We start from the raw sequence: 20779 nt of genomic DNA, 5'->3' as shown, positions 1-20779 counted from the left end.
CCGAACAAAATTTAAAATCATGGGACTGACCCGAACAAAATTTAAATCATGAGACTGACCCGAATAAAATTTAAATCATGGGACTGGCCCGAACAAAATTTAAAATCATGGGACTGGCCCGAACAAAATTTAAATCATGGGACTGGCCCGAACAAACTTTAAAATCATGGGATTGACCCGAAAAAAATTTAAAATCATGGGACTGACCCGAAAAAAATTTAAATCATGGGACTGACCCGAACAAAATTTAAAATCATAGGCTGCACACTAGTGGGACTGGCCCATGTTTAGTGGCATTAAAGATGAAATGCACGCTAGTGGGACTGACCCACGTTTAGCGGCAATGCAAATGAAGTGCACACTAGTGGGACTGACCCACGGCTAGTGGCAGAATAAAAGAAATGCGCACAAGTGGGACTGATCCATGACTAGTGGCAGAATAAAAGAAATGCGCACTAGTGGGACTGACCCACGGCTAGTGGCGATGCAAAATGAAATGCTCACTAGTGGGACTGACCCAACGGCTAGTGGTAGTGAAAATGAAATGCTCACTAGTGGGACTGACCCACGGCTAGTGACGATGCAAAATGAAATGTTCACTAGTGGGACTGACCCAACGGCTAGTGACAGAATAAAAGAAATGCGCACTAGTGGGACTGACCCAACGGCTAGTGGCAGTATAAAAAAAATGCTGGTATGTATGAAGAAACTGTATAAGACTTGTTCGAAAAATTATCCAAAAATTTACCCCAGTGTGACGAATTGGTCAGTGGAATTAAACCCGAGCCTGCCTTAGTTAGGTGATGTTGGCGGCACAAAGTCCAGGCCCAACGGAATGTTTGTGAAGTTGGTGGCACTAAATCCAGGCCCAACGGGATGTTGGCGGCACAAAATCCAGGCCCAACGGAATGTTTGTGAAGTTGGCGGCACTAAGTCCAGGCCCAACGTGATCTCTGTGATGTTGGCGGCACAAAATCCAGGGCCAACGGAATGTTTCAACACAGCCCAAAAAATCCAGGCCCAACGTGCTTGGCGGCACAAAATCCAGGCCCAACGTGATGATTGGCGGCACAAAATCCAAACCCAACGTGATGTTTGTGAAGTTGGCGGCACAAAATCCAGGCCCAACGTGATGTTTGTGAATGGTCAGTGGGATAAGACCCAATCCTGCCATCCAATTGGTCAAGAAATTAAGTGTGATTATCAAGAAAGGGGGGATAGAAGGGTGCGCGGCATACGCTGAAACTTCGCCCACAAGAAATTAAATTTGATTTTTTTCTTTTTTATGATTTTTGATCTTTTCGAGAGAACCTTTTCCAAAATAATTTGCCCCAGTGTAAGGCCTTTTTCCCTTCTTTCTTTTCTTTCTTCGGCATCGGCCTCCCACATCACCAGATGCTCTTTCGGCGATTTCAGCCATAAATACCTGCACAGGTGGCTTACCAAAGTATGACATGCACTTAAATTTTATGAAAAGAGCAGCGTGATTGATTTGAAAAATGTATTATTTGATTCTTGGACGAAAACCTCAAATGTATTACAAAAAATTTGCCCCAATGTGGGCCCATTTTACGAAATCTCATAAACAAAAATTTGCCCCAATGTGGACCCATTTAATTGCAAAAATTTTTTTGGATGACTCTCCATTTATTTGAACACTGTAAGAAACTATGTTTCCTAACAGACAATTTCATGATGAATTTCTCGAAATAATACCAAATTACAGAAGATTTCTTCCTCATCTCAACATCGATGTTTAGAGTAATGGGTCACCACTTCTTATTAACTCGTCTTTCATGACCAATCAAATGATCTTATTTCTGATTTTGAGGTGGCTAAGGAAAATGAGAAGTCAAGATTTGTCTTGTTCTTGTGCCCAAAATTGTATGTAATCCATTCAACATCACATCTTAGTGAAAGCAAAGAGTTTGTCACCCTTATTTCTTAAGAAAACGTAGTCAACATATAAGCTTTATAAGCTTGCAACATATGGGTAGAAACGATAGCTAAACATGTGAAAACTGGTTATACCCTTATGATCACAAATGATTGATGGATTTCTTATGAGCATAATCCTCACTTTGGGTTGTCATGAAGGATAAGTCAGCGATGGACTTTATGAACTTGTAATGTGGCTTGAAAACGATAGTTAAAGAATAAAACTTTCAAGGACATTGCACCGAAGATCGCATTTCTCCAAAATTTCCCCAATTTTTTGACTCAAAGATCTCGCCCTTTGTTTGACTTTTATAATCACTCACCAGGGACTTCAGCGTCGAATTTTTATGTATTTTTCTTGCATTTACTTTTTTTGCTTTGCTTTTGCTTATTTTTTTTCCTTTTCCTCGACCTGGTGGATTTTCACATGGTGAGTAGCGTCAACCCCATACCCAAGCAATTCAGAAATACAGCTAAAATTTTCCGGCATCAGAAATTTTTTTTACAGGGCCATTACAAAGAACAGAAGTCAGGACTTTCGGCTTTTGTAATAGGGTCAGGTGGGGTGCTTAGAAAAGTTAAGGCTTGAAAGCGGATTTCAAAAGCGGTTTGAAGAATCCGAGATCGCATTGTTACGCCAACCCTATTTTAGGGCTAAATCAGAATTTGCCCTAGTTTATGCTCAATTGAGGCTTGTTCTCTTTCATTTGATTTTTCAGCCTTCTGCCCTTCTTTTGATTTTTTCACAAAATTTGCCCCAGTTTATTTTTGAACTGAGGTTCTCTTTTCTTCTTTTGTCTTTTGAATATCACTTTTTCACATTCTTGAAACTTTTTCCTTTTCAACTCAAACTTGCCCCAGTGTGGGGTTTGCGATTCTCAGGGGTTGCCAAACGAAATAATTTATTCTGAAGGTGTAAGGCCTGGTGCAACCCAATGAGTACAAACAATTTCACAATGATGCACAAAGATATATCAAATTTAAGCACAATAAAGAAAACTTAATTAAAGAGAAAAGATAAGAAATGCAAACCAAATATCAATCCAATAGCCTCTTCAATAGATGGCGATGCTAACCAAGATGTACAAGTGAAGGCTCACTCCTTCCTCACCCCAAACACACTTTGGTTGAGCCAAGGAGTTTTACAACTATTCTAGTTAACCCTCAACAACCTACACTTGAAAGATCACTCACCCAATTAAGAACTATTTTAAACAAATGAGGCAACCTTCACCAAGGTTTTACCACTTCAAGTGATAGGTTCACCTTCACCAAGGTTTTACTCCTCCTAGAGAGTAACCTTCACTTGAGCAACCTCACAACCCAACTTCCCCAACCCCTTATACAACCAACAAAGAATCTTTCTACTCAAAAATCTCACTTGTAAGCTTGTATTTTGTGTTGGCAAAAGTCCTTTCACTTCTTGTGCTTTGGGGTGTTTATAGAAGGTGAGAAATGGCTCCAAAAGGCTCTCCAACGGTCAAATATTAAATGCTGTCAAAACTAGCCGTTGGCCTGTCGGACGTCCGAACCACCTGTCGGACGTCCGAACCCTGCGTCCAAACCACCTGGCGGACGTCCGAACCCTGCGTCCGAACGTCGTCCAGAGAGTTATCAAATCTTCGTGGAATTTTTAGGACGTCCGACACGATCGATGTGCGTCCGAAAAGTGTGTCCGATCCATCCGGACGTCCGATGCTTCCTCACGAGCGTCCGACAGAATATCCTTCCTGATGTTCTTCATCCTTTCGGACGTCCGATAGCTTCCTTTCGGACGTCCCACATGAGTGCCCTGTTTTTGCTTCTTCTTTTGTGCCACAAGAATCTGTTCTAACAAATTGCTCACATAAAAACATTAGCCCAAATCTACATTTTGGTTTGTTAATCATCAAAACCAAGGATTGATCGACCAAGGTCAACAGAAGGCTCCAAAGGGATAACTAGGGATAGAATGTCTGATTGGAAAAGAAGAGGGCCTGACTTTTATTCCGTTCCTTACATTAACTCTGAAAGGAAACTTTCATTAATGCGAAATTTCTTGCATGTATCTGAATTAACTGACTGAGAAAAACCCTTGTTCATCCATATCTGTGAAACATAGGCGATCCGTGCGGAAAAAAAAACCTTCCTTTTTCTTTTCTCTTTCTCTCTTTTCTCCTTTTTCAAAATTGAAACCCAGGTAGAATCAAATTTCTCCAATTTGTGATTCCCTCTTTTCTTCTAATTTTAGCATTTTTGGTTTTATCCTTTTTGGAAAATTCTCCAATCTCCCTCCCCAATGTGGGGGTGCGATCGTAAGTGCTTTTGAAAAGAACCACCAAATTTAGCTCAAATGAGGATGCAAGAGATAAATGGTGTTTAGGTTGTAGAAACGATGGCCAAAGTATCATTCTTACACCTCATGACAACCAAAGTAACGAAATGCTCATTGAGAATCCATTCCCTTTTTGATATTTGAAAATTTTCCAATGAAGGGTAGTGATCATCAATGCGCTTATTTGAAACGAAATTATTCTTTTATAGGCTCAAATGGGAGAGCAAATGATAAAATCTGTATAGGTAGAGAAACGAACGCTCGAAGTATCATTCCAAATTTTCCAAACAAATAAGAATAATGCACATTTTTGCTTTCACTTAGATGTGGATTGAACTAGATTAGACACAATGAACATTTTCAAGCAAAAGTTGCCTCAAATTACAATTTATCAATCAATGTGACTGATTTTTATTTTGGGGTTAAAGAGAGGTGGGCAAAAATAGGAATTGTACAGTGAATGAGAAAAATGTATCTCATTGGGTCTTATTGTAAGGATTTTAGAAAGCATACACTTGTGAATTTTCAGGCTAGAGGTTGAAAAAATCTCAATTCGGTTTTATTTCTTAAAATTCATCATGAAATCCCTCAAATAGCCAAAAAGGAATGAAATATACATTATTATATACAAATCAACAATTGTATAAATAAAAAACTTTATTGCTGAAAAAGTTTGAAACAAAATTTCTACAAATGAGAAGAGAAAGACTTCTGAAGAGCTCCACATATACACGCTTGTTTGCCTCCTTTTCGGGACAGAATTTTCTTTTCTTTGACAAATAATAATGAAGACTCTTAGAGGCTTTAGCCTAACGCTTCCAAATAGATCCTTCATGTTTTCATTGCAGGGTCTGCCCAAGAATCAAGTATTACCTTTCAAACTTTATCGGATCAAAATTGTTATCAGATATAGAAAAATATTTCCACCTTATTGAAACATTTTTATGAATGCAGGGGAAGGGAAAAAAAAGGAAAAATACCCCGAGTCAGTAAGCAAGAATAAAAGATCGGTATGCATGTCCTATGGGAGAGCCCTTTTATGCCAAGGGTAGGCCTAGCATGGAAATGCAATCCTCTAGGGTAGGCACTATACCATACCTGATGGACCCGATCAACTTATTGAGTGAAAAATAATTTTAACAAATTTGGTCAATTGGAATGAGAAGAGACATTTGTCCTAAAAATGATGACAAAATCCGAATGGATTGCCTGCTTTGATCAACACACAAAATAATGCGTAAAAGAATCTACTCTGGAAAGGATTGCAATGTCTCGACTAAATTATTCAGTGAACCTTAGACTTAAACCCTAAAGGGAATAAGCGGGTCAAATGAATAGGATGAAATTGATGATTTATTCAAAATCGACTAGATTACCTTAAAAAGGGTAAACTGGTCAAATGAATTGAACGAAATTTGATTATTTATTCAAAATTGAATGGATAACCCTGAAAATGAATCGAACTAATCAAATGAATTGAATGAAATCAATTGATCAAACAGATCGAGTGAAATGTTGATTTATTCAAAATCGACCGAATTGTCCTAAAAATAGGTAAACTGGTCAAATGGATCGGACGAAATTGATAATTTATTCAAAATCGATAAGATTGCCCTAAGAACTAATCAAATGAATTGAATGAAATTGGTGATCTATTCAAAATCAACTAGATTGCCCTAAAATGGGTAAACTAGTCAAATGAATTCAAAATCGACTAGATTGCCCTCAAAATGAACAAATTGATAAAATGGACTGGATGAACTTGATGAATAAAATGGTCCAATGGATTGAATAGAATTGATCATTTATTGACTAAATTGTCCTAAAATGAAAGAATTGACAAAATGAAATTGATAAATAATTTGATCAAATGAATTGAATGGAATTGATGGTTTATTCAAAAATCGATGGAATTATCTCCCCTTTGGTAGTTTCAAAAATTTATTGCGATGCATTAGTCTATGAGCCTTTTAAAATCAAGATCTGGCCTCTATATTTATCGTCTCAACAATGAGGAATCATTTGTGAATTTCTTCAAATTAATATCCTTTATGCAAGGGAAATTTTTACCAATTTTGCTTAAAATGGCCAAAAGATGATTGTTAGATGCCCATATTCTAATGTGCAAAAATCGCTTTGCCATCTTTGAAAAGATCGGATCCTACCTTACCTCGTGCACTACCCCTTTGGATGGTACAGGAAATATAAACGTGCAAGTCTCGTTGGATTATATATCCGAGACACAGGGTGGTTTATTCCTAGCACGGGATCCCCTAAATGGCATTCGCTTTCTAGGGTTTATGCATGATGTCATTTTATCAAAGCGCGTAAATTTGCAGTATACAAATGAAACGTGACCTAAAGGGAACCCCTTTTTGTATGCCGGGGTGAGCCTAAAATGAAATGTGTTCATGTCACAAATGCGAAGCATTGAATTTAAACGTGTCACATCAAACGGGGTAGGCTCCTAGAGAGTGCCATACCAGGACTCTTATTTTCTAGGGCTGATGAATGCAATAGAGACAAAACCAAGAAAAGTTAGTTCAATAAATACACCTAACACATTGTAGCAAAGCAATATAAAGAGGTAAAGCAATAAAAAGAAAAGGGGGGTTGGATCCCTCCCCTCGTGCATAGTGTCCCTAGATCAGGATAAGGTCGACTTTATCCTAGGCGAACTATCATCGATGCATGAGGTATTGGCTCACTAATGCATCTAGACTCGATAGGTTTTAGGTCCCCGAGCCTTCAGACTTGGAAACCAAGGGTCATCAATCCCAAGGTTCCTTGTCGGTGGCTCGAGCGATTCCCCAGATATTGCTACGCACACGTCGTGTCACGGCTACATGTCTGAGCGAATCTATCAAAAATCCTCAACCTTCGACTAAAAGCTACAGGCTATTAACCCAAAGCTTAAAGCGGAAGATTGAGTGACCCTTTGGATCATGCTACGCACACGTCGTGTCGCGATCACATGTCCAAATGGGTCGCCTAATCCTAATAGGGTGGAGTGGCATGACAAGCCACTAAAAGAAAAATAAATGAGGGGTAAAAAAATTAAAGCGTATGCACGTATGCTAGTGCTCGTTTGGAGGGGAGGGATCAAGAACCCTCACGAGGCTCTAGGGTAAAATCCCCCACCCAAATGCAATGCAAAGCGCGGAATCACATACATAGACCATCCATCTATCAAAACAAACGTACGCCAAATGGGTGAGTGAGCGAGTTGATACGCGCGAAATGCAAAAATCCTAAAAAAAAGAAAAAAATGCAACCCTAAACATCCAAATGCGATATATGAAAAGGTTAAAAGAAGAAAAAGATTGACTAAATCAAATTTGCTCGGACTCTCTAAGTCCCCAGTGGAGTCGCCAGCTGTCGCGCCCCATTTTTTTAGAAATAAATGAATGGTTTGAAAAAAGTGAATTTTGGTTTGATTTTTTATTTGAAAGAAAATGAAAAAAAATATGGGTCTAAATGGGACATGAAAATGCGACGATTTGACCCAAAATATAGTTTAAAAAAGGTTTATTGAATGAAAAATGGAGTCGCCACTTGGTATAGAGTTAAGGTGTACCAAGTCACCAAAATGAAATTTTAAAGAAAAAATGAAAAAACCCTTTTTAAACGACTCCAAATCTATGTAAATCAAAGAAAAAGGTTCGGGAGTCACATTTGAAGAAAGGGAAGGCAAGGATAAAAATCCGAGGCACCCTTTCGACCTAGTCAAGGCTAGTTGCGTGATTTAGTCAAGGATTTTTTTTATTTTAACCAAAAGATTTATCACATTTGGACGTACTATATGAATGCAACCCTAGACCTAGGAGGGTATCGGGGGGTCAAAATTTCTCTTCAAAGCTCAATTGACGCCAATCACATTAATTGTGATGCTCAATAAAGACTCTTTGGAGAGGTCACGAATTATGTAAAAATATGAGACTCTAAGAAGAAGAAAATGATAAAATAATTATAGAAATATACATGTCTTAAAGGAATGCATCATGTCGGGTACGGGGGACTAATGCCCGTGACTCAATTTTCCTTTTTAATAGAGGGAATACGAGCGTGCTAAGGCAAGAAAGCCAAACTCGTCCATATCCCATATCCAAGGGGCTATTCCTAACCTAATCAAACAAATGTACTATCCTAATTCTAATTCTTAAATGAAATGCAAATCTAATGTTATGTATCACACATAGGGGGAAGGAATATACATATAAGGGAAAATAGGTGATAAGGGCTATATATATAAGGGGAATGTCATGCAAAAATGATAAAAAACTCTAAAAGTAAAAAAAACATGCATGCGATGAAGTGATTTTATCACACAATCATGATCTAACGCTCGAAGGGCTCCAAAGGGTCTAGCGTTGGACTAGCCCTTATTTCTATTTTCTCGCTAGCGTTGGACTAGTGAGAAATCGGACAAGGGAACCACAACTAGCGTTGGACTAATGTGATAACGTCACACATTAATCATAACTAACTAATCATGTGAAATATATTAAAAGCATGTAAACACATAATATCACATAAAACACATAGCACATAGGCATGATATCTAGATGCACGTCCTAAGAAAGCGGTAACACATAGCACATAAGCATGCAAATCACGTCAAGCAAAGAAAGCAAATAAAACCTATCTATTACATTAGGGGGGCGCCCTACTACAATCTAATGGGGGATGAATAAAAAGAAAATAATAAATGAATAAACCCCTAACTATTACAACTTGGCATTTAAATGCCTTGCCAAATAATCAAAAATTAAACCAAAATAAATATACGAAATTAAGATGAATAAAGCGAATAAATAAACATTCAAAAAGACATGCAATTAAACACATAAATCACATAAGTACACATAGGGTCAAATAAAGTAAAAATAAGGGATAGAGTGTACCTCCCTTGAGTTGGAGCCCTAATGGAGTGAAATTACTTATTTACCCTCCAAAATAAAAGAAAAGGTCAAGGCATCACTTTAATTAACAAAATAATCACATGAAATGGAAATAAACATGAAATTGAATTACTCAAAGCATTCACATAAGAGAAACCCCATATTTATTAACAAATCAAAACAAACAAGGACCCAATTTAAAGAAGTTTGAGGGATCAATTTGATTGGTATTCCCAATTGTTGAGCCACCGTAGCATTAAATGCAAATCAAGGGGTTAAAAGGCAATTTATGAAAACCTTTTGCATGCATGGAACGAGGGCTTTCTTTCTTTCTGCTGATTTCTTCCCTCTGCCACATATTGAGTTTCTCAAATGCAATCCTAATGCCACTAACATCTCAGCCAATCAATCAAAGCCTCGACATTAAACCCAAAACAATTACAAAATTCAACAAGCCAACAACTTAAAATGAGGTTATGCAAATTCTGGAAATGCAAACAATGATTCGAAAGCCTTATTATTCTTTGCTGCAACTTTGCAGCTGTAAACCTTTATAACTTCATGCAACTTCCTTCGAATAACCACAAGAACATGAACCAAACTAAACTAAACTGAACTACCCATCCCTCTAGCATGAATTAAACATGAACTAGCATCAAGAATACGAACTAAACTACCCAACTTCGGCCAACAAAACTTTCAAGACAGGAACGTGTGAAGCAAAAGAAAACACAAGTAAAGAGAAAGAAAACATTTTAATCCCTTACAAAGAACCATCCCATCACTTACCCATTACCCAATACCGAACCCAAAGTACACGAAAAGAGAGAGAGAGAGAGGCTACACACATACTGAACCCACGCTGCACAATGGCATCACCATCCAACAACAAACAGACCCAAAAGCATAATCAAGCCAAACCAGAACCCCAGCTACCCGAAAATCAGTTTAGTAACATAGCTGCAACAAACCAAGAGTTTCGAAATTATTGTAGCAAATTTTTATGCACATTATCTCAACCCAACACAATCTTAAACCAAGTAACAAGATCTTCAAGGATGCAAATCAGAAACTTTGGCGACCAAAATATCTCATGCAACCTACCCCCAAGCTAGCAGAATGTGAGACTTACACCTCTTATTGCTAAAACCTAACAATCAGAATTTCGCCAACCCAACAAAACAGCAACCACCGAGACATTAAGACAGCAATCATGATAAAAGTCAAGGAGCCAAGCAAAATATCACAAGATTCGTGCCTTTTGGACTCGGGTTCTCATGAATACAGCGTTAAAGCAAGAAAGGGAGAAGCAAAAACGATCACCTGAATTGCCGGGGCCGAAGCAAGAGTTTCTGCTGCGCTTTCGTTCGAAGTCGAAACTGGTGCGGTAGAGGCAGGGCAGCTCTTTCACGGACAGATTCGGCGATCTTGCAGTTGATTTTCCTTCAAGATGTCTGAACAAAAATCGTTCCTTTCACTTTGTAGATTGAGCAGAAATTGATGGCTTCACGAATAAACCTGGGTCGGGGAAGAAAATCCTTGCGAAGGCAGGCTGAAAGATCAGCCTTGTTGCGGGTTTCGCAGAGGAAGTCCCTGCGTTTTTCTTTTCCTTGCTCGTTTATTCCTTGCGCAGCTGCGGTCTCCCTCCCCCTTAATCTTTCTTACCCGAAGCTCTTCTCCTTCTTGCTTTGACAAACTGATCTTCCTTCTTCGTTTTTCCAGTTTGTCCAGATTTCCCAGATTTTCAACCCAGCCCGCCGTTTCTCTTCCTTGGCTTTTTTCCTTGCCTAGCCGAAGCCTCCCTTTTAATTCAGCCTCCCTTTTCTTTTTTTTTTTTTACCCTAGCTATCACTCCTGGTTTCTCTCTGTCTTTTCTTCCTTGCCCACAGCCCGTAGCTCTTAGTTTCTCTTTTTCTTTGTCCGAGGCTTTTCCTTGTTTCTGGTTTCCTTTTCTTTTCTTCTCCGTTTTTCTATTCTGCCCAGCCATCACCCTCTCTAGCTCTCTGGTCTCTCTTTTTTGAACTCCTTTCCCAGTTTCCTTTTCGGTATCTCTCCCTCACTCTCTAACCCTAGCCACTAGTCCCCTTTCCTCCCCGACACTCCGCTCTTTTTTCTTTTTTATATCCAATGACCCCCTTAAACCCTCAGCTAAAGGGTTGTGATGGAAACTCCCTTTTTTCGCTCACCTTCTCGGACCCTTAGATGATTTCTCTCTAGATTCTTCTTGACTCTTAAATGAAAGCCAAGTCATTAGCTTAAGGATCATCCGATGGTAAACAAAAAACTAGAGAAAAAAAATAATGATGGAGCTACGATGCATGTTGTTTCTGCTGGAAATGGAATATGAAAAAGGGCTCGGATCCTGTGCAGCTCCCAGTGCGTGAGCTTGGTTTCTTTTTTCTCTTTTTTTTTCTTTTTTTTTTTACATAATTTTATGCTAAAAGTCTTACAATAAAAATAAACAGCTAAAAGGGCAAAAACGAATACAAAATAAAACTAAAATAAAATAATAGATAATAATAATCTAAAATGCTGTACAAGTGCTAAAAGTCTAAAACCAAAATCATTAAATTAACAAATAAAAATAGAAAAGAATTATTACTAAAACAAAGAGTAAAAATAGAATAAAAATTATTCAAAAATTTGGTGTCCATAGTATGCTTGAATGTTAAATGTTTTTCAATGATTGTTAAATGAATTTTCAATAGGCGAGTGTGTATGTGACAGCCCCACCTCCCCCTAAGGCGAACCAGAGGGTTCGGCGGACCGCCTGCCCAGCTCTCGCCGGGATTCAGTCGAACCTCAATCAAATCCGAAATAAAATCACAAGATCAAACGAAATAACAATCCAAAACTTAAAGCGAAACTTATATACATTTCTATCTCAAAAGGAAGTACAAATATCGAATATATAAAGGTTCTCAATTCGTCATACATCCAACCCGTGCCAAGCACTAGGGCGAGAACCATTACAAAACAAAAAAACTAGACTAGGCTAACCTATACTGGGTTCTCGTCCTTGCTCGCATCCCCCTGTTAAGGAAAACAAAACTAAAGGGGTGAACTAAAAGCTCAGTGAGGTTCCGAACACATATTCAACAACAAAGCCAATACATTAACCATCGATAATCAATAATTCAAGAAACATTTACAATGGAAAGCGATAATAACACATACATTAAAAGGATACGGGCTCACAGGGAGCCATTTGTTCGTTCGTTCGTTCGTTCGTTCTCCTGTCATTCCCCTTATTCCTCCAATCATTTGAAAATGCATTTTTGTAAGTAAAACCCTCGTTCGATCGTTCATTTCATTCACCCCCTCCTGGACGTTGGCCAGGCTCCACCAACCTACAAGGTAATACTCGAGTATACCAACGTTCACACCCAGGGTCACCATATCGCCCGACCGAGTCCGCTTCTGGCTCGAGTCGATCGGTAACGAAGGGCAGGGCCCAGTTCAGCCAAAAGGCTTACATCATGCACAACTAATGTATCAATCATTAAATCGTTGAAAATTTCACGTTTCATTTAGGTCGAGCGCGATAAAGTACACGCTCGCCTAGAAAATTCATTTTGGAAATCATTGGAAACACTTAACACATTATCAAACAATAACAACAAGTCATGAAGTCAAGGAGAATATAACAAACAAGGAACACTCACCTATGTACGCAAAACAACGTGTAAAATATTCTTCCGGATATTATCCTTAGTCACCGAGAAAACCTAAGATTAAACGAGAAAGAATATTACAGCTCATCTAGCACAAACAATTAGGTGAAATCAAAGAAACTCAACAATTGATGAGTAGAACGTATAAAAAGACTTTAAAGTGAAACGAGAACATTTGGACCCGTGGACAAGAATAATTAGGGTTTCGTAGACCAAACGTAAAACCAAACTAAAGACAAGTCGGAATCCAACTAGATAGGCTAAGAAATACTGTTTTCGGAATCGTTTATATGGTTCAAAATCATCTCATATTCAAGTAGATATTATACACTAAAAGTCTTAATGAAATTCATGAAAAAAAAAGAGGTCAAAATACCCAAGAAAACCCTAAACCACTCCTCTTTATTTGGGTAAGAGTAAGTACACATTTGGAGTTTCCAATTGAAGAAGGATCATGTTTTAAGATGGAAAACGGTCACAGTATTTGCCAAACGAAAAATATACAAGTTCAAATAGAAACTTAGCCCTCGAGCGAAAATTTGGGCAGCATGCCCTTTGTATTTACCTATTTCCCAGCCATTTATGGCTTCATTGTTTTCCTCAATCAATCCCAACATTACACACAACATAAATAGCCACTCAATAGGCTCAATTTCATATGATTACCAAATCAAGCTAGGACATGCGCGGAAATGACGTTTAGGTTGGAAAACAAAAGGCAGATTTGCTGTTGCTTAGCGGAACTAACACAACTGAAGCGACACTAGTCGGATTGAGGTGAAATTTAAACCGTTTTGAAGCTAAGAGAAAGGGCTACAATGTTGAAGAAAGTCCCTCAGTCCAGTTTGCAATGTATCTTGGTCAAATTTACCAAAACAACCCCAGATTTTCCAGTTCGCAGTTCAACTAGCAGTCCTGATTCATTCAATCATATCTCAGCACATACAACTCCAATTCAAGTGATTCCAAAGCCATTTGAAAGCTAAGATACAAGGCTATAAGTATTAAGAAGACATCGACAACCAAATCAGTAGTATTCCTGGTCAAAACAACCAATTACAGAAGCTGATTAGCATGTTCGGATAGAAACACGGTAGCAGGGGTATTTTGGTCTTTTCACAGGTTACGTTGCTCCGATTGAGCTGAAATTTTGTAGACAACTATAAAACATCATTATCTACAACTTTCATGTTTTAATCCAAGGCTAATTCGCCCTATAAATAAGGGAAACAGTACCGGACAGAAAGGGGTTAATTGAAACCCTAAGTCCGAAATTTCCTTTCAAAGCGGAAATTTTCCGCAAATAGCCACAATTTACGCACTATGGCTTCATTCTAGACCATTCCCAACCATCATCCATGGCCACATAATAATAAACATAGAAAAACAGAAAAATCATGAATAAATAGAAAAATTCACCAATCTCAACCAAAATCATGAAATATCACTAAAACTAGCTCTTTAACTCACACAAGCCACTAATTGAACATCATTAAGAAGAAAAGAGAGGTTCCTTAGCTACTCACCTTATCAACAAAAAAGGAGACAACTTAGCACCTTAGTCTTCCAAACCACTTCACTAATCACCTCACAATCACTAAACTAAGGGTTTTTATGGAGAAAATTCAAGATTAATCGGTTGAACTTGAAGATTGAGCAAGATTAGAACCAAGAAAGTTGAGAGAGTTTTCTTCTTTTCCTGTTGAAGAGAGCCGGCCAAGAAGCTTGAAAATAAAGATGATATTTGGTCAATTTTTGATTTAATTGGTAAAGTAAGAAATTGGTCAAAGTCCAAAGGTTAATCACTAAGTGACACTTGTCACTTTCATTAAATGCATGGCTATCCTTTTGTCCCTCTCACACCAACTCATTTAGTAACCTCTAGTTATCTCTTAACACCTGCTAATAAACCCGGTATCCAAAATTTAACCTAACTGGCCGAATTTTTCCGAACTTTCCGCACTAGCGGGTCCCACGTCCGGTATACGCTCTTAATTTCTCAAAAACTAACAGATACTAGAAAAATCATCGAAAAACTATATTTACTCATACAAATTACCTAGAAAATTTTCCTAATAAAGAAAATGCAGAATAACATGCAATTAATTAACATAAAACCTAGAAAATAAGCAAATGTACGGGTTCTCACACCCTCTCCCCCTTAAAAGAATTTCGCCCTCGAAATTTTTACCTTCAGATGGCTCAGGAGTTTGTTGGTTGTCTACAGCATATACCCTTGCCGGTACTTTTGTTCGGTTCCCTCTTTCATTTGCTTGTTTTGATTTAGTGCCCTCCAGTTGCTAGGTACTACTTTCACGTAACTGTTTCCTTGGACAGTTGCTAACCTGGTGGTCACCACTTCCGCAAATCAAACACTTCCGGCCTTTCCTCCAACAATCACTCTCAGTGTGATTGGCCTTTTTAGCACAGTAGCCACAAGTCAAGGAAGAAGCCACTTGTTGGCTTTTTTGAAAAATCTCCCCATGGCCTACTTGACTTCCTTTTGTAGATCGTTCATCTAACGCCCCTATTGTCCATGGTGGGTGGGACAAAAAGTTCACTTTCTGCACTTTGGAAAGGACTATCGATTCACTTGGTTCTTCAGTCACACTACCAGGTGTACCCCTTTTCCGATTTTGGGAGGCTTTTATCTGTGCTTTTGCATTCTCGATTCGTTGGGCTTTCTCAAGGGCCTCCGTAAAATGTGAGAACCCGTAAATTTCCTTATTTCTAGGCCTTATTTGAATTATTTGCACGCCTTTTATGCATTTTCTTTATTAGAAAATTTCCTAAATAATTTTTATGAGTAAATATAGTTTTTAGAAGATTTTTCTAGTATCGGTTAGATTTTGAGAAATTAAGAACGTATATCGGACGTGGGACCCGCTAGTGCGAAAAGTTCGGTCAAATTCGGCCAATTAAATTAAGTTTGGAATACTGGGTTTAATTTACCGGGTGTTATGAGATAATTAGAGGTTATCAAGTGGATTGATGTGAGAGGAAACAAAGTGATATGCATGCATTAAATGGGGTGACAAGTGTCACCATATGATTAAATCTTGCATTTTGACTACTATTCACCTTTTTACCATTTTACTAAATAAACCCAAAAATTGACCAAAACTCTTCATTTCCAAGCTTCTTGTGGCCGGCCACTTCAAACAAAAGGAAAGGGAAAAGCCCTCCAAATTCTTGCTCCAATCTTGCTCAAATCCAACAAACCAACCATTTAATCTTGCATTTACTCCATAAAAACCCTTAAGTGAGTGGTTGTGAGGTGAGTAGTGGAGTTGTTTGAAGGATTAAGGTGCCAAGTTGCTCTTTTCCTTTGGTTACTAAGGTGAGTAGTGAAGGAACCCCTCTCCTCTATCTAATGATGTCTAATTAATGACTTGTGGTAGCCTAAGGGGTGATTTGGTGGATTATATCATGATTTTGGTTGAATTTGGTGAAGTTTTATAATTATTCATGATTTTTCTATTTTCATATGATTAATGTTGTGTGGTTATGTATGATGGTTGGAAATGATCTGGAATGAAACCTTAGTGTGTCAATTGTAGTTATTTGCGGAAATTTTCCGCATTGAATGGAAATTTCGGAAGTTAGGGTTTCGATTACCCCCTTTCCGCCTGGTACTGTTCATCATAGTTAGAGGCCGAATTAGCCTTGGGTTAAAACATGAAAGTTGTAGGGAATGATATTTTAGAGATGTATACAAAATTTCAGGCCAATCAGAGTAGCGTAGCTTATGAAAAGACTGAAATACCCCTGCTACCCTGTTTCTACCCGAACTTGATAATTGCTTCTGTAATTGGTTAATTTGGTTGGGAATACTTCTGATTTGGTTATTGACACCTTCTTAGGAAATGTATCCTGATGTCTTAGCTTTCGGATGGCTTTGGAATCACTTGATTTGGACTTAGGTAGCCTGAATTACGGTTCGTTAACCAGAATGCGGTTTGTTAACCTGTTTTTGCGGTTCTGGTTTAGTATATTGAATTTTTGACCTAGTTGAACTATGAACTGGATTGAGTAGCCTTCTTCAACATTGTAGCCCTACCTCTTAGCTTCGAAATCGTAGTGCCAATGGTGCCAAAACCGCTAAATGATGTCAAAAACTGTTTTTTGGGGTTTAGAACTTAACTTCATTTCCGGATTTCCCTAGCTTACTTTAGTACTTAGACATTCTAATGGAGCCTTATTTTGGTAGTATGTGGAATTGGTTTATGACTTGTAATCGAGTCTTATTGTGCTTATTTGAATATTTTAGGGCTTGACGGTGAGTAAAGACGCTCCTTGGGCGGAAGTTTACGAAATTCCACTTGCTTGCTTGGTGAGTGTACTACTCACTTGCTTGTTACTGTGTGGCTTTGTCTATTTGAACTGGATGCCTTGAATGCTTATTTGCACTGTTGAAACTGATTAAAGTGAGGGTGTACTTGACCGCTCTCACCCCTTTTATATTATATACGACTGTCTACTGTTTCACTGTGGTACTTGAAATGTACATGGAAAACTGGATTTGGTGTCGTTTGGACGAGGATCCAACGGCTTTTACTGTTACTACGGAGCTCAACCCCATTGGTAGTCGATTGAATTGAGCCAGCGAGGGCTTGGTCGTGAAAGTTGACGAGGCATAGGGACTGTTTTATGGAATCTTGTAGTAGTGAGACTCTTGATTCCGGTATACTCGAGTATTACCAAATTTCTACTATTTGGAGTTCGGGCCCGGTAGGGGTATGTTGGGTGAAAGGAATGGAAGTAATGTGGAGCCTACGGTTGGTTACTCGTAAACATTGACGGAGGGTCAATGAAGTCCAATCAAGTATACAAGCAAGGAAAGGGGCTCTTGAGAGCCATATGTATCCTTTTACCAAGTTTATTGATGTGTACTCTTGGCTTACTTTTATTAGATGAATTGGAATGAAATGCTATCTGCTTATATGATCTTCGTTGCTTGAGTGGTAGTATCTCGCTGGACGTAAGCTCGCTCTATTCCTTTTGTTTTCCTTACAGGAATTTGAATACTTTTGGAAAGGCTATGAATGTTGGTTGCCGAGTTGAGCTTATGTGATTTAATTTGAATAGCTCCTTTTGGGCAAAACCCTAAATGTATTTTGATCCAATTATCTCCCTTTTGTTTTGTAAATTTGCAAACGTATGTGTATAACACTGTTTTACCCCCGTTTCTGTGTCCTATTTAGTTTGGGAATGTTTTTCCGAGTTATATGACATGGCACCCACTATTCACCGACGGTTTAGTTGGCATTTGGCTATTTTGCAATTTCGGCTTGTGTGAGCGCGTATTATTTTCCCGAAACGTCTTAGATCGTGTTTGCTTGCACCGTTAGTCCTGGCGAGAGCTGGGCAGACAGTCCGCTAACCTCTTTGGTTAGCCTTTGGGGAAAGTGGGGCTGTCACAGGTGGTATCAGAGCCACTTCGCGTGATCTCTGCGCGGAGAGGGCTTGGGCCACGTGGTGTTATGGTCCTCCTTTCGTGAATGCGTTAAAAGGTATAAGTGCTCTTTTGAGCGAAAGCTATGAACTGTGCATGTCATAAGTGTAAGGATCATTATCATGGGACCTGAGGAAGCTAGGTATGTATGTCGGGTAGGAATCTTTAATACGGATGATTTACGTTTGGGACCGGCCGGCTCGAGTTTTGAATCATCTTAGATGGGATTCTTGAGCCCGGATACGAAAGAGATGTGAGCCTAGGTTAGAAAGGATTGGGCGAACTAGAAATGCGATTCTATGGAACTTTGTGTGGTTTGTTCGGGTATGGTTAAGCGTGATCAACCTTGATTAAGATATAAATGGTGTTGTTCTCGTAGATTATGGATGGAGCCCTATGGGAGGGAAAGCTTTTCGTGAGTTCTTTTGTACTCGTGACCTAGTCTGTCTATAGTACTTTTGGAGGACCCCTTTTGTTTCATGGGACCCATGACTTTGTATGTACTTGACTGACTGTTCTGTATAATTGCTTGATCTGGTTATGTGTTCTATGTATATGTGTTATGTGTTTAAATGCTCTACGAGGTAGTTGTTTTAGTTAATTGTCCTTGTTTAATTATTCCTGTTTAGTGCTACGAAAAGGAGGGTTAGGTGCCCTTTAACAGCATATTTATTTTGTGACCTAGATCGACTTAGATTAATGGAAGGCACTCGTAGCGGTCGAGGCCGTGGACGAGGGGGTAGGCAACCCACGCCTGAAAGGGGCACTGGGAAAACCTCATCTGGACCTAACCCTGAACCTAGGATTGATCCTAACATCCAAATAGCGGCTGCTATGCAGCAAATAAATAATTTACTAGCCCAAGTGGTGCACCAACAGGGTCAAAACCCTAACCCCAACCCTGGGAACCCCGGTAATCACGTAGAGAGCGAGGATAGGGCTCTCGAGAGGTTCCAGAAGTTTGCCCCACCAAAGTTTATCGGGGGGCCCGATCCGGACGTGGCCGAAAGGTGGCTAGAGAAGATGGTGGATATCTTTGCCGCCCTACATTATACGGAGGAGAGGCAGGTGACCTTCGCCGTCTTTCAACATGAAGGGGCGGCCCGTTCCTGGTGGAACGTTATTCGGCAAAAATGGGAACGGGAACAAACGCCCAGGACCTGGGTGAATTTTATGCGAGAATTCAATGCTAAATTTTTGCCTCCTCCAGTTCAGGAGCGGAAGGAAGATGAATTTATTCGATTTCGTCAGGGGGCCCAATCTGTAGCGGAGTACGAGAGCCAATTCACCCGCCTATCCAAATTTGCACCCGAACTCATCATGACTGAGCAACGAAGAATACGGCGATTTGTCCAGGGCCTGAACGTAGAAATCCAGAAGGACCTCGCGGTAGCCCAAATTAACGCCTTCAGCGATACAGTGGAGAAGGCGCAACGAGTAGAGAATGCTAGGTTACAGGTGAGGAACTTCCAGGCAAAAAAGCGAGGATTTCCTGGAAGTAGTTCGGGGCAGGGGGATGAGAGTACCCCTTCCAAATTTGGGCGGGGAACGGGAGGAGAAAGGATGCCGGGAGTGTCACGAGAGGGCCCGTCACGAGGCGGCCAAGTGGGGAGTGGCCAGAGAGGAGGCTCGGCTTCTGCAGCACGCGGACCTTGCGGGTATTACGGAAAGTCAAACCACTCAGAGGACAATTGCTGGAAAAAGGAGGGAAAATGTTTGCGCTGTGGAAGTGCAAACCATCAGCTCGCTACATGTCCAGTCCTATCACGAGATGGAAAGGGGAGTCAGCAATCGAAGAGGACTAATTCTGAACCGGCCAAGGTGGAAGGGACCAAACCTAAGGTAGCGGCTCGAGTGTATTCACTGGAGCCACAACAGGTCCCCGATTTTTCTGAAATTGAGGAAGGTACGATTTCGGTAGTTCACCGATTTGTGAAAATCTTAGTAGATCCCGGTGTTACTCATTCATTTGTCAACCCCAATTTTATGTACGGAATAGATACAAAACCTGCTCGTCTACCCTACGACCTGAAAGTAGTACTCCTATGGGGAAACATCGTTTGAGCACTGGTATGGTTTGTAAGGATTGCCGCGTTTGGGTAGGAGAGAAGGTTTGGGGTGTGTGTTGACGTAAAACCAGAATGTGAAATCTTTTGCCTCTAAGAAATTGAAACCCCACGAACAAAAACTATACAACCCACGACCTGGAGTTAGTCGCAGTTGTTTTCGCTCGGGAAAAGTGGAGAAATCATGGGATAGAAGAGACTACATGGGAGGTGGAAGAAGAGATGCGAAAGAAATATCCTGAACTATTCGTGAATTAAGGTGAGAAAATTTCGAGGGCGAAATTCTTTTGAGGGGGAGAGAGTTTGAGAACCCGTAAATTTCCTTATTTCTAGGCCTTATTTTAATTATTTGCACGCCTTTTATGAATTTTCTTTATTAGAAAATTTTCTAAATAATTTTTATGAGTAAATATAGTTTTTAGATGATTTTT

The sequence above is a fragment of the Coffea eugenioides genome, chromosome 11 (genome assembly GCF_003713205.1).
Source record: "Coffea eugenioides isolate CCC68of chromosome 11, Ceug_1.0, whole genome shotgun sequence".
NCBI classification, from domain to species: Eukaryota; Viridiplantae; Streptophyta; class Magnoliopsida; order Gentianales; family Rubiaceae; genus Coffea; species Coffea eugenioides.
The sequence above is the reverse complement of the archived record's forward strand: the minus strand, read 5'-3'. Positions refer to the sequence as shown.